The following is a 27,163-nucleotide window of genomic DNA, read 5'->3' as shown; positions in this document are numbered from 1 at the left end:
GAAACCCGAGATCTGCCCTGCTCACCCCAACAGAGCTGCAGCTCCTGGGCCCCACAGAACCATCAGCATCCCAGGGGTGCAGCAGCCTGAATTCTCTCTGAAGATATTTGATGCTGTGCTGTGCCTCAGAGAGGAGGGGGGCTCTTCTCCACCCGAGCCCTGATGCTGCTGAGAGGAGCTGCAAAGAGCTGAGAATGGCCTCTCCCTTTATTTGAATGAAGCCAGAAAAGACTCCTCTGTCTCCTTTCTGGACATAAACCTCTGCTGTTTGTGGATTAATTTTCTTAACAGTTTGAACAGCCAGGTGTCTGCTAAGGAAGGCAGGAGCCTCCCTTGAAATGGAAAATGTAAACCCCCTCCCTCTGAATTATTATAATTTCGAAATTAAGGGGCCCTCAGGCAAAGATACGGGAGTAGGGATAACAATTCTTTACTAGGGAAGAAAATAAAAATAAAATAAAAAATGCAGTAATACAAAACAGCACTGCCAGAGTCAGAGCAGTCCCTGTCCCCTGTGTGTCAGGGGGTGGCACAGCCCCATCCCATGGGGGCTCAGCCCTCCTGCAGTGCCAGCTGTGGCTCTGCTGGAGCAGGGATCCTGCACAAGGGGGGAGTTTTCCTCTGCAGCTCCAGGGCTGCTGCAGATGGGCCTGGGCTCCCTCTGGCCATGCAGCCAGGCTGCCTGGGGGAGAACAGCAGCCATGCCATCAAACATGAGCTTTACAGAGCTCCTGTACCTGCCCCATGTACAAAAATACATTTACAGGGGGGAAATGGAGGGAGTGGGCTTTAAACAAAGCAGGATGGAGCAGGCAGCAGAGAGAAGCTCTCTGCACACCCTGAGCTCAGCAGGGCCTTGCCCTTTGCTCAGTGCTGGCCCCATGGCTCTGCCTTCAGGGTTCTGTTGTGCACAAACACCCCCAGGTGTGTGCAGAGCCCTCACTGCATGTGAGCACAGCCCCCCTGTACCCCAGCCCCTGCCTGGGGCTCACCCCTGGCCCTGGGGCACACATTCTGTGCCATTCTGTGCCATTCTGTGCCGTTCTGTGCCGTTCTGTGCCATTCTGTGCCATCTGAGCAGCAGCCAGTGCAGCTGATGAGGCAGTGTCAGAACTCAGCTCATCCCTCCGGGTGTCCAGAGTTGCCAAGGACCCCGTCAGGGGGCTCAGAGACCCTGGCAGGCAGCCCAGAGCACCTGGGGATTTGATTGTGACCCCTGGAACAAGTTACCAGCTTTGTATGAGGGCATGAAAGTCACACAGGTTTGAATGGTGTAATAACAAAATGATCACAGGGTGAAAATGTAGATTTTAGGACTTTTGGTATGGGGGTTATGGGGACAAGATGGAGGAACTTGGGCATGTCCAGCCTTTCTCCTTCTTCTTCTTGTTCTCCATTTTCTGCAGTGATGTTGGCACTTTGGGATTGGTTTAGAGTAGAAGTGCACTGTCTAACATGGGTGATGGGTATTGGGAATTAAGTGTAAATATGTTCTATGTAGTTTGCAGTATAAAAGGACAACACCACCTCAGGGGCAGTCAGAGTGCCTGTGGCTGCCCTGCTGAGCAGATCTCAGCTGGGCAGAAAGAAAATTTTATAGATAAGAATTAATAAACAACCTCAAGACTGAACAGTGAGGGTCCAGACTCGTTCTTCAGCGGTGCAGGCTGGAGCAGAGACACCTGCACATCTGGGGCAGCAATGATCAACCAAAACCCGAGAAGGCAGAGGATTGCCACACTCATGTGGCTGGGTCAGGCCACCCCGCCCGGCTGGCGCTGTCACACAGGGCTGGGACAAAGCCTCGCCTTTGTTTGCTGCTCCTTGGGCGCCGCAGCAGCTCCTGGGCAGCGTGAGCTCACCCCGGGCTCGGTTTGTCTTCATGCTAAACCCTTCCTGGAGATGTCAGCTGCCAGAACGGGTCAGTTCTGCTTCATGGCACTGCCTCGGCGCTGCACGGCTGTGACAGAGTGACAAACAGACAGACAGCAGCAGCATCCCTGGGGAACGGCTCCGGCTGGGGGCTCTGGGCTGGGCTGGGCCGGGCTGGGCCGGGCTGGGCTGGGCCGGGCTGAGCTGGGCTGGGCCGGGCTGAGCTGGGCTGAGCTGGGCTGGGCTGGGCTGGGCCGGGCTGAGCTGGGCTGGGCTGAGCTGAGCTGAGCTGAGCAGGGCTGGGCTGAGCTGGGCTGGGCCGGGCTGGGCCGGGCTGGGCTGGGCCGGGCTGAGCTGGGCCGGGCTGAGCCGGGCTGGGCCGGGCTGAGCCGGGCTGGGCTGGGCTGGGCTGAACTGGGCTGAGCTGGGCTGGGCTGGGCTGGGCTGGGCCGGGCTGAGCCGGGCTGGGCCGGGCTGAGCTGGGCTGAGCTGGGCTGGGCTGAGCTGGGCTGAGCTGGGCCGGGCTGGGCTGGGCTGGGCCGGGCTGGGCTGGGCTGGGCTGGGCTGGGCTGGGCTGGGGTGGGGTGGGCCGGGCCGGGCTGAGCTGGGCTGAGCCAGCCTCGGTGGCTCTGCAGGGGCTGGGGCTGCCCGTGGAAGTGGCCGTAGTGGCAGGGACCGCCTGGGAGCTTTCCTGACACAGCCTCGGTCACCGGGATGTGCTCCCGAATCCAAAAGCAAGGCTGGGGCTGCCACAGCTCGGGGTCAGAGCCGGCAAGAGCGGCGGGACCCTGCCCTGCCACACCCCGGGTGCTCCGTGCCCACTTCCACATCCCGGGATCCTGCCCAGTTCCACATCCCGGGATCCTGCCCAGTTCCACATCCCGGGATCCTGCCCAGTCCACATCCCAGGATTCTCCCTGCCCTCTCCACATCCCAGGATGCTCCCTGCCCTCTCCACATCCCGGGATGCTCCCTGCCCTCCCGGGCTCCAGTGACTCCCAGCACATCCCCCTGGGAACCAGGATGGTACTGGGAGGAACTGGGTTGCTCCTCTCTGTGCAATGGGCAGGCTGGAATGGCAGAGTCAGCTCTGGGAAATGAAATGCTGGGGGGTCTCTGCCTGTTGTGTCTGTATTTATTTTGCTCATGGGGTTCTCTCTCCCTGTCCATGCCTAGAAGGTGCTTCCCCAGTGTGAGCCTGCCCCCAGAGCACAGCCCCTGTTTCTGGAATCACAGGCTGGTTTGGGTGGGAAGGAATCTCCAAGTTCAGATAGACCCAGCCCTTACACAGACCAGGTTACTCACACGTTACTCCTGGGATTTGATCTCTGATTTGAACTCTCTGATCCTTCCCAGGCTGGAGCAGATTTCACAGAGGTGCCAATGCTGAGTGTGGACCAGGGGACCAGTGCAGAGCTGGTCCAGCAGTCACCCCTGCTCCCCCCAGCACTGAGGGACATTGGGGGGCAGTGAGGAGCATTTAGGGGCAGTGGGGTCCAGCTCCTGGGGACATCTCTCCACTGCAGCCCAGAGAACAGCTGGCATTTTGCAGCTTTGCACTTTTATTTTTACCTGCAGAGAAGCTGCTCCAGGAGGGGAGGGGGGGACACAGCAGTGCCTTGCCCTCCTTGCCTCAGTTTACCTTGTGAAAACAGATCTCAGCTCTCTGCCCATGCTGAGGTTTTTAGCAGCTCCCTGCAGCACTCAGCCAGAGGGATGGAGCTGTGGATTGATTGTTGATTTTCCCTTCCCACATTCCTGCTGGGAGAGCAGAAGGAACTTGGCCAGAAGCAGCACCAGGAGCCACATCCATCAGCACTGGGTAAACAGAGCCAATTGTTCCCGGCCCTGCAGAAGGGACAGGAGGGAGCACAGGAGCACCCACACGGGTCACTGCACGAGGAAAACACAGGCAGGGCCATTGGGAGGGCCTGGCTGACCCACAGCCCTGCCTGGCAGATGGGAAGAGGCATCCAGGTCCTGTGTTAGAGCAGCATCCTCTCCTCTCCTGGTGCCACTGGGGCCACGCTGGCCTTGACAGAAATGAGACCTGAATTTGAGCACAAGGCAGCAGCACAGGGAAACTCAGCCCAGCCAGCTTCCCTCTGTCTCACAGCACTGCTGGGAAGGCTGATGGAAGTGCACATCATTCCCATCTCCAGAGCCAGGGAAGAGCCTCAGAGCTGGGCTCAGGCACCTGGGGACAGCTCTGATGCAGCTCACAAAGCTCACAGCCTTTCCCTCCAGCCCTGCAGGGAGGGGACTCTGAGCCCCCATTTCCTGCAATGTCCCCAGGCTGGCAATGTTCCCTGCCCTCCAATCCCCTCCAGCCAATGTGACTCTGGGTTCTTCATCTTCTAGTCCCAGAACATCACCTGCACAGCCTGATGTAGCAGGTGGCCATGGCAGGAGGTTGGAACGAGGTGATCTGTGAGGTTCCTTCCCACCCAACCCATTCTGTAATGCTATGGTTCTGGGATTCCATGGTTCTGTCATTCCATGGTTCTGGGATTCTGTGGTTTTGGGATTCCATGGTTCTGGGATTCCATGGTTCTGTGATTCTGTGGTTTTGGGATTCCATGGTTCTGGGATTCTGTGGTTCTGTGGTTCTGTGATTCCATGGTTCTGTAACACCATGATTCTGTGATTCCATGGCTCTGGGATTCCATGATTCTATGACTCCATGATTCTATGATTCCATGATTCTATGATTCCATGATTCTGGGATTCCATGATTCATTCCATGATTCCATGATTCTATGACTCCATGGTTCTGTCATTCCATGATTCTATGATTCCATGATTCTATGACTCCATGGTTCTGTCATTCCATGATTCCATGATTCCATGATTCTATGACTCCATGGTTCTGGGATTCTGTGGTCACTCCTCCTGGCTCAGCCTGTCCTGCTGGGGACAGTCCCCAATGTCCCTGCTCACAAAGGGACGCCCTTGCTCAGCTCCCAGTCACAGGAGGGGACTGGAGCAGGGGACTGCAGTGTCCTGCAGAGCTGAGCCATGGCACAGCTCATCCTCCAGGGCAGGGAGAGCCCCACCACAGGCAGCCAGGACAAGCTGCCATCTACGGCTCACCAGCACCACTGTGATTCCTCCCAAGCCAAAACCTGGAGAAAACCAAAACCTCCAGAGCTGTGTGGATGCCAGAAATTGGGAGCCAGCTTGGAGGCAGGCTCAGCAGGGTGGTGCCCCTGGGCACAGCCAGGCCTGGCTGCTGCTGATCCTCCCCGACAGGAAAAATGTCACAAACATGAGATGTCCTGACAGGCACCGGCGCCCCCGGCTGAGGCTGCGGAGCCGCCACGGCGCTGCCCAGGCGGGGCTGTCAGGAGCTCTTAGGGTGACAGGGGCTGCACTGAGGGGCTGCTGGCGACTGGGCTGGGCAGAGGTTTCTTCCTCTGAACCCAAAAGAGGAGAGGTTTTGGGGGCAGGCAGAGGTTTTCTCCTCTGAAGCCAAAAAAGGACAGGTTTTGGGGGCAGGCAGGCAGAGGTTTTCTCCTCTGAACCCAAAAGAGGAGAGGTTTTGGGGGCAGCCAGTCCAAAATGCTGAGACTCCACAGCTGAAGGAGCAGTCAAGGAGCTGCCACCCTGCCCCCCACACTGTGGGGCCTGGCACATTCACAGGGAGCATCAAACTCCCCTGTAAAATGAATGCAATCCTCATTTTATTTTAACCTTGCTTTTGGCTAGAGCTGTCCTTTGCTCCTGCCCTGAAAAGGAAGGAGCAGTTTGACCATAAATGTGTCTAGGGCAATAATCAGCTCAGATCCAGGACAACACTGAGGTCACTTGTGCCCCATCATGTGAAGTTTATTTGGTTATTTAAGGACAATAAGTCACTGGGGGAAGAGTTGGGAGCTGTGGCATGAAAGCCCAGGGAACCAAGGCCATGCAGTGAGTGGGGAAGGGCCCCTGGGCAGTGACAGGCAGCCCTGGGCAGGCAGAGCACTGGGGGATGTTTACAAAATGACATTTTCATACACTCTGGAAAGGAGAAAAAAAAACCCAGCAGTTTGTTTTCAGGGTGAGAGCATCAGCTCTGCCTGGCTTTGCATGGCATGGAGCAGTGGAGGCTTGGCTGCCAGCACTGCCCTGGGCAGGGCCACAGCCTGGCTGCTGGGAGCTGGGCTGAGCTCTGGGGACAGTCCCTGACAGCCTCAGTGACAGCCTGGCAGAGAGGGATCCTGGCTCAGTTTGGGCTGCAGAGCACCTTGGATGGGTGAGGAGCCTCTTCTGTGCCCCTGTCTCCCAAACCTGGGGTGTTGGGCATCCCCTGCCCACACCAGACCCTCTGCAGCTTGTGTTAATGCTGTGGATCTGCTGAAGATCCCATCTCCTTCTGACACTGCCATGAGAAGCCACACACCCACTCCTGGCCCCCAGATCCCTCCAGCCATCCCTCAAAGGTGCCAGGCTTTTCTGACCTCTCCTCTCCTCTCCTCTCCTCTCCTCTCCTCTCCTCTCCTCTCCTCTCCTCTCCTCTCCTCGCCTCTCCTCTCCTCTCCTCTCCTCTCCTCTCCTCTCCTCTCCTCTCCTGTCAGGGATGTTCTCACCTAATTTGCAGTTTTTGTTCTCCTGTAAATCCCTCCCCTTTAGGACTTGTGTCAGTGATCCAGAGATGCACAACCAAGTGCATCCTGCACCCCTGCCCTGGTGAAAGCTGTTACACTCTGTACATTTCTTTTCATGCCTCTCACATTCAGCCCCACTGATCCATCAGCATCCCTGCTCCCTGTCTGCTCCTGGCTCTCCTCCCTCCCCTTTCCCCACCTGTACCCTGAAGCCAGGACAGCAAGGTCCAGATTTGGGGTTTTCATGCCTACAGGAGCACCAGCCAGAGAGCCCAGAGCCTCCTGTCCCTGCCTGCACTGATTTATCTCAGTGGCCAAGGGTGAATGGAGGGGTGCAGCTCTGCCTTGGGGCTGCAGTCCCCAGGAGGAGGAGGAGGAGGCCCAACCCCATGAGGAGGAGGCTCAGGGCTCAATCCCACATGGACAAGGCTCAATCCCACTTGGAGGAGGCTCAAGCCCAACTAGAGGAGGTTCAGGCTTCAGTCCCACATGGAGGAGGCTCAGGATTCAGTCCCTTGTGGAGGAGGCTCAGTCCCAAGTGGAAGAGGCTCAGGGTTCAGTCCCACTTGGAGAAGGCTCAATCCCACAGGGAGGAGGCTCAATCCCATGTGGAGAAGGCTCAGTCCCAAGTGGAAGAGGCTCAGGGTTCAGTCCCATGTGGAGCAGGCTCAGTCTGGCTTGGAGCAGCATGCAGAAAATCAGCTCAAACTGGCTGCCCATGTACCTGGTAGCACCCCACCAGTCTTTACTGGCCCCCCAAGCAGATCAGCACTAATATTCAGCCTTATCTTGTGTCTAGAGAGGTTCAGGCACCTGCCAGGTCTGGGCTTCCCTCCTCGATGCCACTGCAGTGGGCAAAGCTGGGCAGAGCCAGGCACTGGGAGCAGTGCAGCTGCTGCAGAATGGGGTGCTCTGCTCCCCCTTGGCACCCCAGGGCTGCAGGAGACCTCAGCATCACACATTTCACCCCCTGATGGCCTGAGAGCTCTGCTGTGTCACCCCGTGTCACCCAAGGAAAAGCCGTGCTGGTGGCCTGGAGAGAGGCAAGCTCTTTCCTCCAGCCAATAATCCAGCCAGAGCAAGATAAGAGATGTTATAGGAACTCCTCTGAGCCTGAGAACAGCTACACTAAATCCCTTTAGTCCCTGGTGAGATATTTGTTTACAGGGAGACTGGGTTTTGTTACCCGGGGTGGTTCAGTACAGGCTGTCCATGGTTCCTGCCCTCCCCAGGGAACAGAGCTGGGGTCAGGGAAGGGTTCCAGACCCCACATGGTCTCTTTGGCATGGAAGAGGATGAGGGGCAGGGCACCCATGCCAGGGTCAGCTCCCAGTGCCCCTGTGCCTAAGCCAGGGTGTCACAGCTGAGTCCCTGTGCTGTGGCAGCACAGGTGACAGTGCTTTCCATGAGCCTGGCTGTGAGAGGCATCAGCAGGTGAGGATTCAGCTCCCCTGTGTGATGAGTGATTCCAGCGGGGATCTCTCCCACCCCTCCCTTCAGGGAGCACCCCAAACCCAGCCCCACTCTCCTCCATCCCTACTGACACCACACTGGGGCTGGGGGCAAACCTCAGCCCTCACCTCTCACACCCAGCTCCTCTGAGCCCGGCTGGCCCTGGGGTCACAGGCAGGAGTTTGTGTGACCCCTGTAGGGCCGGGACCCCCGGGTACCCCCCGAGCAGGGCTGTGCCCCTCGCAGCGGCAGGTGGCCCTCGGTGGCGCCGCTGGGAACAGGATCCGTGCAGTTCCAGGAGCAGCAGGTATGGCTGATCCATCTATGCATCCCCTCCAGCGGGGAGCAGCCATAGGGCTCGGGTTTCTCCTCTCACCTGCCGCTGAATCAAAGGCCATTTGGATTTCATCTCCGGAGAGGCAGCTTTAACCCTCTCGGGTGCAGCTCGTCCCTGCTCGCTGACCCTGTCCCCTCCTGTGCCTCACACGGCCCGGGCTGGCCCTTTGCTGTCCCACAGCAGCTTCTCCTCCCTCTCCTCTTTCACCTGGGCTCCCTTCCAGGGCTCACTCCAGGTGGGAGAGGCCACGATCCACCCCCGAGGTGAGGGGCACAGCTGGGGCACAGCTGGGGCACATCTGGCAGGGCAGGGGGGTTCCCAGTGCTGCCACTTCCCTCTCAGCCCCTCAGCTGGAAACCCAGCTGGAAACCCAGCCAGCCTCACATCCACCATGGATTTATGGCTGGAGAGGGGCTGGAACACAAACCCTGTGAGGAACCCCTGAGGGAGCTGGGGGTGCTCAGCCTGGAGCAAAGGAGACTCAGGGGTGCCCCCATCACTCTCACAGCTCCTGAAAGGTGCCTGTGCTCAGCTGGGGCTGGGCTCTTTCTCCAGCAGCACTGACACAACCAGAGCACACAGCCTCGAGCTGCACCAGGGGAAATACAGGCTGGATAGCAGGGAAAAGTTTTTTACAGAAAGGGTGATAAAGTTCTGGAATGGCTGCCCGGGGAGGTGGTGGAGTCCCCATCCCTGGGTGTGTTTAACAAAGCCTGGATGTGGCACTGGGGGCCAGGGTTTGGTTGAGGGGTTGGGGCTGGGTTGGACTCAGTGATCTTTGAGGTCTCTTCCAACCCAGTGATTCTGGGATTCTGGGAATCATCCAAGGGGAGAAGCACAGGCAGGGGCACGAGCAGATGGGGTGGGAGCATCCACCCAGGCTGTGCTCACTGTCCCTGTCCTGCTGTGGGGTGCAAAGGCTGCCGAGGCACTGGGTGCCCTTTGCAGGACTCAGCAGCAGCTCCAGCAGCTCCAACAGCTTCCAGAAGCTGGCCCAGGCTCCTGGGAACACCCCACGGTGCTGCAGGCTGCTCACCAGCACAGCCACAGTGATGCCTCAGTGCCTGTGAGCAATGGGCCAGGCCCAGGGCTCTGTCACCCTGTGTGTGACCAGCGGTGCTGATCTGGGCACCGTGTCCAGGCCTGGAGCAGAGCCCAGCACCAGCAGCTCCAGTGCTGAGGACATCAGAGCTGCTGCTCCCTCTGAGCCAGGACAGCTGAGCATCGAGGCAGGAGCTCCCCAGAGCACATCCAGGCACAGCACAGGCTGTTCCTGCTGTTCCTCAGGGTGCAAATTGCCTTTCTCCCATCTGGGAGCAGCAGCAGAGCTGGGGAGCACTTGGCCACTGGGAAGGGCTGCTGTGCTCTGCTGGCTTTCCCCTCACTCAATCACTTTCAGGCACCAGACATAAGCTTAGAAGTGAGACAAATATTTGTAAAAGATGTCACAAACCCTGTCAGGACATCAGGATGTTTTTGGGGAGAGCTTCACTCACACCCCTCCAGCAGTGGAGCTCTGAGGGCTGGTCCAGGGACAGAAGAGGCACCACATTGTTCCACATTCCTGCTGGCAAACAGCCTGTGAGGGGAGCAGATCCCAGGTTTCTGCTGTGCTGAGAGCTGTTGGCTTTACCAGGAGCAGGGTTCAGTCCCTTCCCCTGGCCCCTGCACCAGCTCACAGTGGGAAGCAGCAGCCCACACACCATTTCCCGGTGTTCTGACCCAAACTGCCCTCTCCTGGCTGCCAAAGGCTGCCCAGCCCATGGGGCTTTGCTCAGGCAGGGCTCATCCAGCACCCCAGGCTGGGCTGACGGCTCTGCCTGAGCCCTGGCACTGGCTGGGACCCTGGGGACCATCCCTCTCCTCCCATGGGGCACCCCCTGCTCTCTCAGCCCTGCCTAGGGTTGGCTTTGGGGTCAGGGTGACCATGAACATCTCCAAGCTTGCTCAGACCTGCCTGTGAACATTGGGGATGTGACTGCACCCACCCCAAACCCACCCCACATCATAGCCTGCCCCAAACCCACCCCACAGCCTGCCCCAAACCCACCCCACATCTCAGCCTGCCCCAAACCCACCCCACATCTCACCTCTGCCCAAACCCACCCCACATCTCAGCCCTGTCCCAAACCCACCCCACATCTCACCTCTGCCCAAACCCACCCCACATCTCACCCACCCCAAACCCACCCCACATCTCACCCTAACCCAAACCCACCCCACATCTCACCCTAACCCAAACCCACCCCACATCTCACCCTGCCCCAAACCCACCCCACATCTCAGCCTGCCCCAAACCCACCCCACATCTCACCTCTGCCCAAACCCACCCCACATCTCAGCCACCCCAAACCCACCCCACATCTCACCCCTTCCCCAAACCCACCCCACATCTCAGCCACCCCAAACCCACCCCACATCTCACCCACCCCAAACCCACCCCACATCTCACCCTGCCCCAAACCCACATCTCACCCACCCCAAACCCACCCCACATCTCAGCCTGCCCCAAACCCACCCCACATCTCACCCACCCCAAACCCACCCCACATCTTACCCACCCCAAACCCACCCCACATCTCAGCCTGTCCCAAACCCACCCCATATCTCACCCTACCCCAAACCCACCGCATATCTCAGCCTGTCCCAAACCCACCCCACATCTCACCCCTTCCCCAAACCCACCCCACATCTCACCCTACCCCAAACCCACCCCACAGCCTGCCCCAAACCCACCCCACAGCCCTGCCCCAAACCCACCCCACATCTCAGCCCTGTCCCAAACCCACCCCATATCTCACCCTGCCCCAAACCCACCCCACATCTCAGCCTGTCCCAAACCCACCCCACATCTCACCCTGTCCCAAACCCACCCCACATCTCACCCTGCCCCAAACCCACATCTCAGCCCTGCTCCATCCCAGCTCCTGCCCAACACTGCTGTCATCCCTTTACCATTCCCCCTCCTTGCTGCCCTGCTCAGGGCTCCTTTCCCTCCCTCCCTCCCTCCCTCATTCCCGTGTCCCTGGGCTGTCACATTCCCTGTCCCTGGGGACAGCCCAGGGCACACTCTGGCTCAGCACTGGCAGAGGCTTTGCCTGCCATGCTCCAGCTCCTCTGGGTGCAGGATGTGCCCTGGCTGCAGGATCCAAACTCCACCTGCATTGCAAAACCCCACAGATGGATCCTGGGCACTGCCACGAGCCAGCTCAGCCCCACTGGGCAGGACACAGAGCTTTTCTCTAGGGCTCATCCATCACTGTCCCCATCTCCAGGTGCCCATAAAGGCCCTGTGAGTCTTTCCCTGGGGAAAACACAGACTGAAATAATTTTTTTTTTTTTTGGGTAATACCTGACCCAAACTGCTTGAAAAATTCAGAATTCAGGGACTTTACAGTGAAGACAAAGGGCTGCAGTGGAAAACAAGTCACTGTGTTCATCCTTCCCTGCTCAGTCCCCCGTGCTTTGCTTTCCCTGCTGTCAGGGGCCATAAGCTCACAGGGAACGAGCTATCCATGCAAAAGGCCTTTGGAAATATTCATTGCTCATCTCCTAACAAGATTACCCTGAAATCCTCCATTGCTCTGAGGGAGATTTAAAACCTCTCAGGCTCTCGGTAACCATAGCAGCACAGATGTGAGAACTGAGGGGAGACAAGTGATGTGAAAAAGCAGGGGGGCTGCAGAGCCTGGCTCTGTGTGTGGCTCTGGGTGTGCCCACAGTGCCACAGCTCTGTGCCACAGCCCAGGCTGGCCCTTCACCTGCCCACACCTGGCAGGACACTCTGCAGGAGTGCCCAAACCAAGGACAGTGGCTGTGATGTGCCCCAGACCAAGGACAGTGGCTGTGATGTGCCCCAGTCCTGGCTCCCACAGCACCAGGGTCCCTCCCCAAGCCCAGCTCTGGAAGCCCTCCCTGGATGGCATTTCTGCCTGGCATTTGCCTTCCCTGGGTGACAGCAGTAAGGGGGATGGTTTAGAGCCAGGATGGGGTGCCTGGAGCCTGGGGTTCCCATTCCTTCCTGCCATGGGTTCCTCCTTCACCCAGGGGTTCCCATCCCTCTTGCCATGGGTTCCTCTTTCACTCTGGCATCACTTCTACACCTGTCAGAGAGATGCTGGGTGTTGTGAGATTGCACAGATCCATGGTTTTAGTTCCTTTGGAATGAAATTCTGGGAAAATGAGCAGCAACAAGGGCACTACAGCCCGCAGCACATCCTGAGAGCCTGCAGAGTTCTGGGAGGGACTGTGGGAAACCCTTTCCATCTCTCTTGAAAACCAAACACAAAGAAGCATTAACCAAATTCTTTCCTATTTAAAAAAACAGAGGTTTGGGTTTAAACAGCTTCCAAGGGCTGGCTTGAGATTACTTGTCCTGCCTTGCTGCCTTCAGTTCCTCGTTTGCACTGGCACCAAACCCCCACCACTGCTTCCTTCAAGCACCCTCTGCTCACCCACCCCTTCCCCTGGCTCTTAGCCTGCCATCAAATCTTCTGCATCCCCAGCTCCTTCCAGCTCCCACAGCTCAGTCCTTGACATTTGGGATCTCCTCACGGCTCAGGAAGTGTCCCCAGATGGAGCTTCATGTTGGTGAGGGAAGGTGCACCACCAGTGATGCTGTGGGGCACTGGACACCAATCCCACTGTCAGTCCTGCTGGGGACCCAACCTTTCCCTTCTCCCAGGGCAGGCTGACACCAGGACAGGACCCTGCTCATCCTGATATATTCTCTTGGCTCTCCTGATAATAAGGTTAGCTGGGAAAGCTCCTAACATGGCTAAAATGTACAATAAGTGGAGAATTAAAAGGCAGGACTAATTCCAGTGAAAAGGGTTTTGGAATCAGCAGACAAATTCATCCAGAACTAAATTCTGGAATTGTTACTTGGCTAGGGAAAGAAAACATGAATTTAAGCTCCAAAAAACCACACATCCACAAATTTAGGTTAGAAACTTGTGACAGCGTTCACAGGGGTCTGAGGATGAGGGAAGAGACGAGGATCTGACTCCATGTTTCAGAAGGCTTGATTTATTATGTTATGATATATATTATATTAAAACTATACTAAAAAAATGGAAGAAAGGATTTCATCAGAAGGCTGGCTAAGAATAGAAAAAGAAGGAATGATAACAAAGGCTTTGGTCTCGGACAGAGTCCGAGCCAGCTGACTGTGATTGGCCATTAATTAGAAACAACCACATGGGCCAATCCCAGATGCACCTGTTGCATTCCACAGCAGCAGATAACCATTGTTTACATTTTGTTCCTGAGGCCTCTCAGGTTCTCAGGAGAAAAAATCCTAAGGAAAGGAGTTTTCAGAAAACATGTCTGTGACAGAAATTTATGTGAACTTCTGTGCAAGCTCCCTTTGTGTTTGCACTTTGCATGAATCAGCTTCTGGGACAGTTCCAGCATGGGATGGCAGGTGAGTGCTGAGCAAACACACCTGGATGGGGCAGCCTGCACCTCCAGAGCAACCCCAGTGCTGGGTCAGGGCCGTGGCTCCCGGAGAGCGCCGTGCGTTGTCTTCGTGGAGATTTCATTTCCCCCTCTGGTTAAATATTTCACAAAAATCACCGGTAACTGACAGCTGAATGAGGAGGTTATGACAGATGGGAGAGCTTATTTTCCCCCTCCAGCCAAAGATTTCATCGCTTCACTGGAGATTGGGCACGTTCACAGCAACTCTGTCTGCAGACGAGTGCCCAGCCCCGGGCAGGCGCAGGAAACGCCGCGGGTGCCGCTGTCCAGCGCTGGCCACGAGCCACTCCAGGGGTGGGGATGGTCACTGAGTGTCCCCAGGCCAGGGGTGGGGATGGCCACTGAGTGTCCCCCAGGCCGGGCAGCTCCCGTGGCTCTGTGGGGACTGGCGGTGCCGCGGCTCCTGCGCTAGCGGCGGCGATGCAGCAATGCTGCTGCTGCACTCCAGGGCTGCACTGTGCGGATTGGCCCGCAGCACCCTGCTCTCCTCCCTCCCTGCCCTCCCTCCTCCAGCACCCACAACCCTCAGAGATTGGACAGCTTGGTGCCACATGGCACAGAGGGACCAGGATAAAAAAATGAGCCGGGCTCGGGGGTTGTAGAGTCCGCCGAGAGAAGTTCGCGGAGCGGTGGCACCAACATTCCTTGGCTGCGCTGAGTCAGAGCAGGGAGGACGGACAGACGGACACAGCGGGGCTGCAGGCACCCAGGGACACCTGCAGGGTGAGCACCAGCTGCGGAGCATCCTGTCCCCTCCGTGCCAGCCATGTCCCTGGTGGCAAAGGAGAAGAACCACGTCCGGTTGGTTTTCCTGGGGGCCGCCGGCGTGGGCAAGACCTCGCTGATCCGGCGCTTCCTGCTGGACACCTTCGAGCCCAAGCACCGGCGCACGGTGGAGGAGCTGCACAGCAAGGAGTACGAGGTGTGCGGGGCCACGGTCAAGGTGGAGATCCTGGACACCAGCGGCAGCTACTCCTTCCCGGCCATGAGGAAGCTCTCCATCCGGAACAGCGACACCTTCGCCCTGGTCTACGCCGTGGACGACGCCGAGTCCTTCGAGAGCGTCAAGAGCCTGCGGGAGGAGATCCTGGAGGTGAAGGAGGACAAGTTCCCTCCCATCGTGGTGGTGGGCAACAAGGCGGAGAGCGGCGGCGAGCGGAGGGTGCCCGTGGAGGAGGCGCTGGCGCTGGTGGAGCTGGACTGGAACGGCCGCTTCGTGGAGGCGTCGGCCAAGGACAACCAGAACGTGCTGGAGGTGTTCAGGGAGCTGCTGCAGCAGGCCAACCTGCCCAGCAGGCTCAGCCCCGCGCTCTGCAAGAGGAGGGAGACGCTGCCCAAGGAGCAGGCGCTCAGGCCGCCCATGAACAAGACCAACAGCTGCTCCGTGTGCTGAGCCGCTGCCCCGGCGCTGGCACAGGCTGGAAACTCAGGTGGGCTGGGTGGGAGAGGCACTGCCTCGGCCAAAACCTCCCCTGCTGCCTCCCATCCCTTCCCTCCTCTTCCCCACCCAGCCCACAGGAGCGGAGAGGGTGGGAGGTGACAAGGAGGTGGGATGCTGGTGGCTGGATGGGTGCGGGCAATTCCCAAAAAAGCAGGAGGCTCACCTGGGGAGCAGCCAGGGCACTGAGGGGGAGCTGGCAGGATGGGCAGGGGGGACAAACACCAGGGCTCTGGCAGATGTGGGCACCTGCAGCTGCATCAGCACCACTGTCCCAGGGCACTCAGGTCCGGTGTCACCTCGTCCCAAGCACCTCCAACCTCCTGCCATGGCTCTGGCACCCACAGTACATCTCGAGTCTGTACCTGGTGTAGAGCATGTGATAGGGTGGTCTGTGCATCAGTTTGGTTTTCTCTATTCTCTTTCTGTTTGTTTGGTTTTTTTTAAGCATTCCAAATAAATAAATTGTTGCAAAGTGGAGCTGGAAAATGTCTCGGTTTCTTTCTCCCGTATTGCAGGTGCTGCAGTGCCTGCTATCAGTGTTTTATGCTCTTATCACTGCATCTTTGCCTTCCCTCCTCTGTGCTCCAGCCTCATGTGGAGTGTCCTGCACTGGAGGAGCCTCCCCTGGCAGTGCCAGGACATTCAGAGTTATAATTTTTCTAATAATTTACCCACACTGAAATTTTTACCAAGCAGCAGAGACCAACAATAAAACACCTTCTCACCTCTGAGCACAGAAAATAACACCCAGCCATTAAAAGACAGCTGATCCACTGAAATAAAAACACAAACATGTTAAAAGGACATAATAAATGGCACGGGGGGAGGCACAGAAGAGCCGTGTTTGCTGTTCTGAGTGTGCCCTGAACTGATTTACTCTCCCCACACACAGCCCAGCCTGGCTGTAATGAGCACTTAACCTGCTCAGCAGCCCCACACACACTCCAGAAATAGAGATATCAAAGCTTGATGGATAAAGAGTCACTCCCCAGACCCAGACCCAGAGGGGATGGGTGGTTTGGGGTCTGCAGCTTTCAGAGGGGGTCCCTGATCACCTGGGGGTCCCAGCCCCTTCCCAGGGGAGCAGGTGCCAGCAGGGAGAGCTCAGCCTCCCCTGGGCATCACTGCTGGCACACCCTGCTGCCACCTCTCCCGTGGGCACTGGAGCCACAACAGTGACCCCCAGACAGGCAAAACCCTCCTCTGGTGTGGGATGAGGCTGGGGACAGCCAGGGGAGGGGACAGGCAGCACAGGGGACAGGCAGGTGCCACCAGGACCTGCTGTGCCCTTAGCAAAAAAATAAAAAAATAAGGATGAGGAATCAAGTCCAGCTTGTAATAATATTTCCTGAATTAGAGAAACTGTGGTTTATGTCTTCACCCCATAGAAATTGCCAGCTAGGTGGCCAGAGGGTTGCTACAAAAGGAAGTTTATCCACTTCCCCCTCCTTCAACTTCCTCATTGTCCAACCAAAATACAGTATATCCACAGAATAAATAATTGCTTTTTTTTTTTTTTTCACAACTTGAATAGTCCTGAGTAAAACCCTATGCCCTTTGGGCCTGGGGATCTGTGCATTCCAGATGGGTATTTTTGGAAAACAAAAATACCCAGGTTGCCCTCAGCTCTGTCTCAGAGCCGTGTGCCTCGTGCTGCCACCAGGACACCCTGCCCAGGTGTGTGGCTGTCCCTTGTCCAGAGCCTTGGGGACACACAGAGCTGCCCAGGATGGAGCCTCTCCTGGGAAAAGGGGATTCCCTGCAGGGAAGGACCAGGAGCAGCTCACTTTGGGCAGCTGAGCCCACGTGGTGCCCCCTGCCCGCAGCAGGGCCGGGTGTGATGGGTGCAGGCACAGGGATGTGCCCACCAGGGGACACCTGCCCGGGCTGTCCCTGCCCACCCTGCCTGCCCCAGCCATGCAGTGCCCCCAGCTCTCAGTGAGCAAACAGCCCTGCAGCAGTCCCACACCTCCCAGGGCGGGTTTTGGTTTGGGGGATGCAGAATCAGGAGCCCCAGGCCCTTTGGTTCACAGCACTGTGCTAAAAACAGAAAGGAAATCTCTCTGCAGTGTGGAAAGAGGAAGACTGGCTGTGATCCATGGCCATGGCCTGGAAACAGCTCCTCTTGGGGGTCCCAGGGGCCTCCCCAGGCTCAGGGCCCCCCGAGCTGCTCCCCTGTGCCCCATCTCTGCCTTCCCTGGGGGCTCCAGGACCTCAAATCCCACCCAGCCCAGCCCAAGACCTGCGGGGTGCAGCAGCCACTGCTCTGCAGATGGATCCTGACCGGGATGCTGCAGCTACAACAGATGCAGGAACAGGGATGCTGGAGGTGCAGGAGACGCACAGGGAGGCGCTGGAGGCTCGGAGCTGCAGGAGGAGGTGATGGAGCTGCTGAGGAAGGCACAGGAGCTGCAAGGGGACATGCAGGAGATGCTGGAGGTGCAGAGGGACATGAAAGAGGTGCAGGAGGTGCAGAGGGACATGAAGGACATGCAGGAGGTGCAGGAGATGCAGAGGAACGTGCAGGAGATGCTGGAGATGCTGGAGGTGCAGAGGGACATGCAGGAGGTGCAGGAGGTGCAAAGGGAGGTGCAGGAGGTGCAGAGGAACAGGCAGGAGATGCAGAGGGACATGCAGGAGGTGCTGGAGGTGGAGAGGGAGGTGCGGAACGTGCAGGAGGTGCAGAGGGAGGTGCGGGACGTGCAGGAGGTGCAGGAGGTGCAGAGGAACAGGCAGGAGATGCTGGAGGTGCAGAGGAACAGGCAGGAGATGCTGGAGGTGCAGAGGAACAGGCAGGAGGTGCTGGAGGTGCAGAGGTACAGGCAGGAGATGCTGGAGGTGCAGAGGAACAGGCAGGAGATGCCGGAGATGCTGGAGGTGCAGAGGGACGTGCAGGAGGTGCTGGAGGTGCAGAGGAACGTGCAGGAGGTGCAGGAGGTGCAGAGGAACAGGCAGGAGGTGCTGGAGGTGCAGAGGAACGTGCAGGAGATGCTGGAGGTGCAGAGGGCGGTGCGGGACGGGCCGGAGGTGCAGGAGCTTCGCACGCAGGTCCGGGACCCCGTGGCCGGGCGCGCTCCTGCCCCTGCAGCGCCGGGCTCCAGCAAAGAGCGGAGCCATTGGAGGAGCGCTCCAGCCCCCAGCGCCCAATGCCCGCCGGCCTTGTACAGCCCGGCCCCCCGGGCCAACCCCAGCCCCATTGCCCCGGCCGGGCAGGGCAGGGCCTCGGGCAGGGACACAGGGACGGTGTGGGGACACAGAAATGGTGTGGGGACACGGAGATGGTGTGGGGATGAAGGGACGGTGCAAGGACACAGGGAGGGTGCAGGGACACAGGGATGGTCCAGGAGTGGTACAGGGATGGTGTAGGGACACAGGGGGAATGGGGTGCAGGGATGGTGCAGGGATAAAGGGATGGTGCAGGGACACGGGGATGGTGCAGAGACACAGGGATGATCCAGGGACACAGGGATGGTGTAGGGGTGCAAGGGGAATGGGCTGCAGGGGTACAGGGATGGTGTAGGGACACAGGGATGGTGTAAGGGACACAGATAGTGTAGGGATACAGGGGGAATGGGGTACAGACATGCAGGGATGGTGTAGGGTCACAGGGATGGTGCAGGGATGGTGTAAGGAGAAGGGGGAATGGGGTGCAGGGATGCTGTGGGACAGAGGGATGGTGCAGGGGCACAAGGATGGTGTAGGTTTAAAGGGATGGTGCAGCAATACAGGGATGGTGCACGGATGGTGCAGGGACACAGGGTGGTGTAAGGATAAAGGGATGGTGCAGGGTTGCAGGGGGAATGGGGTGCAGGGATCTCCAGCCCTTCAGCCCCCACCTGCACCCTCCTCTCTGGGCACTGTGGCTTTGGGAGGGAGGGTTTCATGGCTCCCATGAAATTCTGTGGCTGGGGTGGCTCTGCTGGGGTTGCATCACCTTGCTGGGCCTTGGGTCAGGCAACTCTGGCCATGCAGGGCCCTGGCTCAGCTCTGCCCCAAAGCACTGGGCTGTCCAGAGGAGTTATCTGTGACCCTGGGTACTCACAGCTCCTGGGGCTCAGGGCAGCAGCAGGTGAGGATCTCTGCCCTTCAGAGCAGCTGCTGGAGGCCCCCAGCCCACAGGAGATCCGCTCTGGGGAGGGGAAGGCTCCCTGGCTGTGGCCCAGGGCACTCAGGGCTGCTGCAGGGAATCCAGGGGCAGGGAATCCAGGGGAAATCTGGAAAACCTGCAGGGAGCCCTGTGCAGGCACCACCAGCTGTCCTGGCAGCAGTGGCTGCTCTGTGATCCCATCCCTGGGGCTGGAGGGGTTTCACTGCCTGCCTCTCAGTGGTCAGCTGAGCTTTAAGCTGGAGCTGCTTTTCCCTGGCTGGGCTGGTGTGATGTCCAGGTGCAGAGGGATGGGAAATGTTCTGCAGGGCACAAAGGCACAGTGGGACAAAGGCTCTGCCTCTGTGGGTGACTGTGGCTGTTGCTGTCCCTGCTCTGGGGATCCCAGAGCAGTGAGGGATGTGCCAGGACACACCCGGCTCCCCAGTGCTGCCCTGGCTGCTGCTCAGGTCCCTGGGGCTGTTTTCTCTACAAAAAGCATTGCAGTGAACTCACAGAACCCAGGGCTGCTCTTCCCATTCTCAAAACACCAGAAAGATCTGGAACATCTTCCTGCTGTCCCTCCCCTTCCCCCAGCTGCATCACTTCACTCCAGACTCCTCCCTGTCCCCACCCTGGGAGAAGAGCTGTGTGTGATCCCTCCTGTTCTGTTCCACATTGTCAGGAAAATTAATCCACAAACACCAGAAGTTTACGTGCAAAAAGGAGACAGAGGAGTCCTTTTACTTTATTCGAATAAAGGGAGAGCCCATGGGGCATTTCACTGGGGCCTCTCAAGTTTTTGGAGGATGCAGCCTCCTTTTTATCCAAATTTCCCACATTTCCCTTCTCCCTTTCCCCATTTCTGAGGTACCTGAGAGGTACAGACTTCCTGAAATTCCTGATACCCGAGATTCCCCTCTAATGTACAACCCTCATTTTTAAATCTTACATAATTTAGGATTTTTTCCCCATTGTTTCTTTCATCTTTCAATATCCAATTCCATTTATCAGCAAACCTACAAACGAACTGTTTGTACAGGCAAATCTCTTTTTTCCATCCATCAATCAGCAGAATCCTTCCCACTGTTTCTTTCATACTTTTCTCTACCAGCAGACCCACAGCTGGTTTGTGAGGACAAACCCGTGGTTCCTCTCAGCATCATGTGGCACATCCCCCGAACGGCCTCGAGCTGCTCGGGCTTCATTTGTGAGCACAAACAATCGGGAAGGGGAAGGGGCTGGGCCAGGAGCCGCGGGCAGGGAGCAGCTCTCATTAATTGGCTCTGCTTAATTGGCTCTGGTTGCTGCTCTGGGCTCAGGCCCTGACTGATGGGCGGCCTCGGCACGGTGAAAAACGCCAATCACTTGTTTTTAAAATTTTAAAAGTTTAATAGTAATAAAATGGTTATAAAAAGAGTAATAGAGTAATAATAATTTGGACAATTTGGATTAGGACAATATGAGGCAATAGAAACAAAGAGTTATGGACAGTCCGGGTACCTTTTTCTGGGCAAAATAAGTCCGAAAAAGGACCCACGTTAACAGAGGATTAACCCTTAAAACAACAGCCTGTCGCATAAATTCCATTCAAACACAGGATTCTGCTGGTCAGTGTCAGCTTCTTCCTCTGAATCCTGACAGCACCTTCAGGGCTGAGTGAAGCAGGAAGAACTCAATAAGAGAGCAAGAAATTCTCTTTCTCTGAAAGATTTAGGTGTCCTGTGGTTGCTATCTCGCTGTGAGTCCTCTCTTAAAAAAAGTATCTTACATAGCATGGTTTCTATTTTAACATTATGTTACAACCTAAAACTACATTTAACACACTACTTAAGAAAATTAATACAGCATAACTTTCTAACACAACACATATAATATTAATTTTAATATCTGTGAAAAGCCAGTCATAAAAGAGGCATTTTTAACAGGCACGAACGCCCACGCCGAGGACACCCGACAGAGGAGCAAAACATTTTAAACCCCAGAGCGGCTCTTACTCGTTGAGGGGTAATTAAGGGTGTTTGTCTTGAAACGCTGAGTGCTCTGCAGAGAACAAACCTCATCACATGAGCCCCATTAGGGCTCTCCAGGCGGGCTGGGATTCGGGGAATTGTGGGGTTGTTGAGGCTGGAAAAGGCCTGGAAGGTCGCCGAGTTCCCCGTGCTGGAGGGAGCAGCAGGAGCATCCTCAGGGCTGCATCCCAGACACGCAGCTCCCTCCTGGCTGCAGCCCGAGAAACGCCCCAGAAGAGCCTGGATCGGTCTCTTCTCCCAGGTGGACGAGAGGGAACAGCCTCAGGTTTCTCCAGGGGAGGTTTAGATGGGATATTGGGGAAAATTTCTTCTCCAAAAGGTTTGTCCAGCCCTGGTGTTATGAGTAGAAAAGTTGCCCATTTTTTTAAAAAGGTTGCAGAGTTCTCAGGTTGGGCCGGTTGCTGCCAGGGTGGAGTTCTAACTGTTTGTTGTTGTAATCGCCTGTTGTTGACAGTTTTTCGTTAACTACCTGTTGTCGATGGTTGGGAATTGCCCTTTTTGTCGAGTGACACCCTGCTGTGGAGGATGGCACCCGGGACTGTGAACAGGAGGGGACAACGAAGTTGCCGTGCAAAGGAAGAAGCCCCTCACCAAACCTAGCAACAACCCCTAAAAACACCGAGCCAGCACGGAACTGAGGGATCGAAGCGATGTCTAGACGTGAGGAACAGAATCCAGTGTCCGCTAAGACCCTTTCTAAAAAGGCGTCGGCTGCACAGAGGACCTCGAATGTCAAACCAAAAAACGGGAATCTCCTGATGCTCTCATGAGGACGGAATCCCCAGCTCTGCCCGCAGACCAGCACACAAAGCTGCATTTTCCCTCCTCCGTGCCTCTCCTGGGAACAGCGATGGCGTGAGCGCGACCTGTCGATTCTTCCCACCCGAGCTGATTTTTAATAAAGGCATTAAAGGGAGAAAAATCTCCTGCCCTGTTTATTTCACTGGCACGGCTGCCCAGGGCAGTGGTGGAGTCACCGTGGCTGGGGAGATTTAAAGGACGTGTGGATGTGGCACTTGGGGACACGGGTTAGAGGTGGGCTTGGCAGGGCTGGGCTGCCCATTGGGTTTCTTGGCCTTGGAGGTCTTTTCCAGCCCTGGTGATTCCATGGCTGGATCCAAGCACAGCCCATGGTCCCGGCTTCGCCCTCTGCTTGCAGTGGAACCAGCCCCGTGCAGCGCGGCCCCAGCGCCCCCTGCGCTGCAGAGCAGCCTCCAGCACACGGAGCTCCCCCGGCAGCGGCCCGGGACACAAAACCCACCTGGAATTGTGCCCAAGGAAAGAATTTTAGAAAGAATTTTAGAAAGAGAAGAAAGAAAGAGAAGAAAGAAAGAGAAGAAAGAGAGAAAGAAAGAGAAGAAAGAAAGAAAGAAAGAAAGAAAAAGAAAGAAAGAAAGAAAGAAAGAAAGAAAGAAAGAAAGAAAGAAAGAAAGAAAGAGAAAGAAAGAAAGAAAGAAAGAAAGAAAGAAAGAAAGAAAGAAAGAAAGAGAAAGAAAGAAAGAAAGAAAGAAAGAAAGAAAGAAAGAGAAAGAAAGAAAGAAAGAGAAAGAAAGAAAGAAAGAAAGAAAGAAAGAAAGAAAGAAAGAAAGAAAGAAAGAAAGAAAGAAAGAAAGAAAGAAAGAAAAAAAAAAAAAAGAAAACCCAAAAAAAAAAAGAAAAAAAAACCACCAAAAAAAACCGGGCCGGGGCTCGGAGCGGCTCCCTGGCACCACCCTGTGGGGACACCGGGAATTGCAGCGGGGACAGGGCGGGACTCGGTGACCCCCGCGACACCGGAACCTGTGACCTCTGACCCCCGCGACAACGGGATCCTGTGACCACTGACCCCTGCGACAACAGAACCTGTGACCTCTGACCCTTGTGACAACGGAACCTGGGACCAGTGATTACTGATCCCTGCGAAAATGGGTTCCTGTGACCAGTGACCCTTGTGACAATGGACCCCGTGACCACTGACCACTGACCCTAGCGACAACGGGATCTTGGGACCAGTGACCCCAGCGACAACGGGATCCTGTGACCACTGACCCTCATGACAACGGGATCCTGTGACCACCAGTCTGTGGTACTGCTGAGCCCTGTGACCATCAATTCCCCGGGACCACCGACCCCTCTCATCAACGACCCCTGCCACCACTGACCACGAGACCATCAATCCCCTGTGACCACTGACCTGTGTGACCACTGACCCCTGTGACCACCAGCCCCTCTGACCACCAAACCCTGTGACAATCGGACCCCAGCTCAGGCATGGAGCCACTGCAGATTTCTTCCCCGGGCAGAACAGATTGCAGGAGCTCAGGGAACCACCCACAGCAGGGCTCCAAGTGTTTGCAAAGAGGATTTACAGTTCTCTGCCTTTTAATTGACAGCTCAAAGCTCAGCGTGCTGTGCTTTGCTTGACACAAAAGCTTTTCAAAATCAGGGGCTCCAGTGAGGAGCTGCTGTGCAAACACCTCTGTTCATGGCTGCATCCTTCAGAGTATCCAGGCAGCCCTCAGGACAGCTCTGACCCTGTAGGCTCATGGTTGTGCCTTCACAGAACAGGGCTGCTGCAGAAAAAGAGAGGAAAAGTGGGGTTTGTTCCTTGGCACAAAGCTGTGCCCTGCTAGGGCAGGGCCCCCCTGAGCCTCGGAGGGCAGAGTGGCTCCTGGGCTGGGCAACACCACCAAAACCACAGGAATCTCCACTCCAAGCAGGGACTGCCCAGATTTCACTGCAGGGCTGATCATCCCCATCCTGGCTCTGGCCTTAATCCCAGGGCAGCAGAATCCAGCGTTGTCTGTGCTCTAGAAACCCTGATGTCCCTCTTGCTTCATCTTGGAACCCACAGGGACATGCCAAGGTGCTGGTAACAATTTCTTGTTTTGCAGACCATGAACTTTCAGAGATTTCTGTGATAAATACGTAAAAGAAAAAGAAAAAGAAAAAGAAAAAAAGTAAAAGACTTGATAAATCCTCTGATTTGTTATTTCTGCTCTCAGGTCCCACACAGGACAGCAGCTGGAGACACAGCTGAGCCCTCTGTGGTGACAATGACACCAGCAGAGCACTTTTAGGAATGCATCAACCCTTGCTACGCCAAGGGAATGCTGCACTTTAGATGTCTCCTATTGACAAGAACTCTAGGAATAACCCCATCTGAAAAATGTGATACTTGGCCTCTTAACTTTGTTGAAGGTCCAAGTAGAAAAGGAGACTTCAACCAATTCCCTTTAGACTCACTTCAGAAAGTGTTCGTTTCTCATCTAAAGACAGTGCCCACAGGGGGTTCCAATGCCCTAGAATACCTGAATTCTCTAAAACAGATCAGAAATCAGTGTTTGAGCTGTAAGGGCATAAGGATCACAGTCTCTGCTGTGAGATATCTGTACTAGATGACACAACCTCCCATCTTTGTACTGAGTCCTGTTATTTTTTTAATACTTTGCTTTTCCTTCTGTCCCTCCCCAGTTAAGGACAGAAGCAAAAATTACCTACACTGTGTCTTAAATTTCATGTCATGAGGGTTCAGTGTTTTGTGCTTAACTCCCACTAAATAACAAAAAATACTTTTGTGCTGCAGACAGAATTTAAAGCCTTATTCTCCATTAAACCCAGTTTAAATCTCTGAATGGCTGTGCCCAAAAGCAGCACCAAATGGTGTCCAAAGACTTGTCCTAGGCTGCAGTCACTGCTGGTCCCAAGTGCCCAACTTCGTGTCTTGTGTTTCAGAAGAGCCCCCAGAAAAGGGATTTTTCCAAGAAAGGTCCTGAAGCAGCCTGGGAAAATGATTTTGAGATTACTTCCAGCTGTGTTCCCAGCCAGGTTACTGTGGAACCCAAAATTCACAAACCAAGAGGCACAGAAAGCTGAGGAGCAAGAAATAAAGGACGTGAATCCAACAGAGTGAGCTGGACACAGCTCCAGAACCACCTCACTGCTCACGTTTACACAGTGCTGCTGTAGAGAAATGCATCACTGAGCCAACAGGGAAAGCTTTTTTTTTGTTTTGTTGTGGATTCTTTTTTCCTTTCCTTTCCTTTCCTTTCCTTTCCTTTCCTTTCCTTTCCTTTCCTTTCCTTTCCTTTCCTTTCCTTTCCTTTCCTTTCCTTTCCCTTTTCTTTGGTTTTTTTTTCCTTTTTAATGTAATTTTTAGTCCTTTCAGCAATGAGACTCCCCTCTAAATCAGGCAGTCCCTGTGCAATTCCCTCCAGCCCTGTCCCTGTGCTCTCCCCCCTCCCCACAGCAGCTCCATCCTCCCTTGGATGCTGCAGGCTCAGGCAGCTGGGGCAGTGAGCTGGGAAACACAATCCTGGCAGTTTTTGGAAAATCCTCATCAATAAAGGCATCACAGGGGGATCAGAGCTGTTTGCAATCTTTTCCTTCAGGATTTGTGATTTTCCCAGCAAAGACCCGAGGGCTGCTGAGCTGTGGGGGCTGATGTCTGTCCCCTCCTCTGGCTTTCAGGTATTTTCTGCTTCTGCTCAATCTCCCACTGGGATTACAGCTCTAATTAGGCAACTTCCAGACTTCACAGAGGCAGAAGCTGCCATTCTTTACCTGTGCAATAATCACCTCCTCTGCCTTTATCAGAAGTTCCCTGGCATCTGTGGGTAGGGAAGAGATGGGAGGGACAGAGACAAGTGACAGGAAAAGGCAGAAAAAGTGGGTCCTGCTTGAAATGGGATAAAATAATGAAAAAATGTGAGCTTTTTCTGCTCTTGTGGGTATTCCTGTGAGTAAAACATACCTGTAAAGCCTGAATATTGTAACCAAAACAAAGAGGCCTACTGTAAAAATGGAAAGAGGATCTGCTCTTTTCCAACACCACCAGTCACACAAGGCTGCAGCCTGCCTGAATGTTTTCAGTATAAAGGAAGAATAAATTCAGATAAATTAAAAAGTGGGCAAAGGATCCAGGAGGTGGAACAACAGAAAAATTACAGAGGAATCTGCCACAGTTGTGAATATTTTCAGGACCATGCCTTGAACAAAATGAACATTTAAAATCATGAAGTATTACCTCAGGACAGACAGATGGGACACACACACCTCTCCCAGGAGTCAGCAGCCCCACAGGTGGGTCAAGGCAATCCCCCTTTACCAACAACCACATTTATTGACAGCAAAGCAGCTCATTGTGTTTGACACCATTTTAATAACCCTGAAACCAGGACTGCACCAACCACGATTTCATTTACAAGGGACTCATTTCCAACACATGGGACACAACACAAGAGACTCATTTCCAACACATGGGTAAAAAATGAACACAGGAGGCACACGGGACAAAAATCATCCAAAAATCATCCAAAAATCATCTCTTGGCAGAACATCCTCCTGGGACAGCAGGGGCAGAGCGGGTGCTGTCTGTGCGGTGGGCACAGGAGCTGGAACAGGAGAGGGCACAGGAACAGGAGCTGGAACAGGAGCTGACAGAGGAGCGGGCACAGGAGCTGGCACAGGAGAGGGCACAGGAGAGGGCACAGGAGCTGACAGAGAGGGCACAGGAGCTGGCACAGGAGCTGGCACAGGAGCTGGCACAAGGTCAGTGCAGGTAAGGAGGGCACCTGGAGCCCGCTGGCACAGGGGCTGAGCCCGTCCTGCCTCGGGAGAGCCGCGCTGGGTGTGCCGGGGTCTCTGCCGAGTTGCGGGCACGGAGGGCAGGGGGGGCCGAGGGCACAGCGCGGCTCCCGCAGCTGAGGTGAATCTCACGGGGGTGACACAAGGACAGGGGGTGACAGTGCCGGCTCCCGCAGCTGAGGTGACTCTCACCGAGGTGACACAAGGAACAGGGGGTGACAGTGCCGGCTCCCGCAGCTGAGGTGAATCTCACGGGGGTGACACAAGGACAGGGGGTGACAGTGCCGGCTCCCGCAGCTGAGGTGACTC

At 55.7% G+C, this 27,163-nt stretch overlaps 1 pseudogene; it reads left to right on the top strand.

Annotated features, from left to right (window-relative positions):
* The first annotated feature begins 14,100 nt into the window (after positions 1-14,100).
* Positions 14,101-15,649, top strand: LOC139602644 (GTP-binding protein Rhes pseudogene; annotated as a pseudogene).
* The last annotated feature ends 11,514 nt before the right edge of the window (positions 15,650-27,163 follow it).

The sequence above is a fragment of the Agelaius tricolor genome, unplaced genomic scaffold (genome assembly GCF_023055355.1).
Source record: "Agelaius tricolor isolate 1412-34295 unplaced genomic scaffold, bAgeTri1.0.p SCAF_35, whole genome shotgun sequence".
Lineage (NCBI taxonomy): Eukaryota > Metazoa > Chordata > Aves > Passeriformes > Icteridae > Agelaius > Agelaius tricolor.
Note: the sequence above shows the minus strand (reverse complement) of the source record. Positions and strands in the feature narration are given on the sequence as shown.